Here is a 1,076-nt window from a genome sequence, read left to right on the forward strand (position 1 = left end):
CGGTCGAGTTCTTGGATCTCTCATGACTAGAGGACACAACGGCGCCGTCAGTGAGGTGACCCTTTAACAGCATTTCCCTAAAGCGAATGTTTGTGCAGTATTTGCGAGATCAAATGTACGTACCATTAATGAGATATGACCACTTATAACAGTGCCAAAGATATTCGAGCCAATAAAGAAAAAATGAGGCGCGAAGAGAGTTGAGAATTTACGGAAATGACAAGCGTTTGACGGTAACCAGATGGAGGGCGCAAGTGTGTCCTCTTGTTGTGAAAGATCCCAAGAAGTTTTAACTCCCTCGATTGTTAGCACTAGCAAGTGCCTTAACACGTCACCTTTGACGGTGATCGAGCATAACGGCGTCGGGGCATCGGTGGCCGGAAAGGGCTAGTGCACACCGGCTCGGAGCGAAGGCTGGGGCTGCAGAACCCAGCATCTTGGGTTCAATCCCTACCCCTGCCCGTTTCGATCTGGACGAGCATCGTACCGGCGTGCGGTCGCGTATTACTACTGTGCGATGCACGATAAAGACCCCAGGCTAGCGGTTGTACTGCACTGGCTAAGTTGCTCATCTACAGCTGGGAGACTCGTCGCCCGTTGAGGTAGATTAAGTTCCTGGGCTGTATAAACATACACAAACCCCAATTTTTTCAAGCACAACGACGTTCTTACTTTTGCGAATAAGAGAAAGTACGATCTCAGTATTTGAGCGGAGTAACAAGGACTCAAGAGTGAGTAACAGCTCCAATCATGACCCGGCTTGGCCGTACCAACTTCGTGCTATATTTGCGTCAAGATCTAAAAGTGCCAAAAAGACAGACGAGGAGGTATTTTAACAATGTTGGGTTGTATTCGCAACTTTTAGCGATGGTGGTACCGCAGCGTGCGAATCGCAATCCGTAGCTTCTGGATGATCGGCATCGAAATAAAGGTGCGTGCCTACACCTCCCTTACGTGCAAAAATGAAGTAAGGCACTAATGCTGCTCGAATATAGCACAACCAGAATTACACACGCGTGGCAGGCCGACCCTCGTACTGCTGTTCTACAATGATCATCCAGATGACCGCCATTTTG

Source organism: Ixodes scapularis, unplaced genomic scaffold (assembly GCF_016920785.2).
Source record: "Ixodes scapularis isolate PalLabHiFi unplaced genomic scaffold, ASM1692078v2 ptg000376l_1__unscaffolded, whole genome shotgun sequence".
Lineage (NCBI taxonomy): Eukaryota > Metazoa > Arthropoda > Arachnida > Ixodida > Ixodidae > Ixodes > Ixodes scapularis.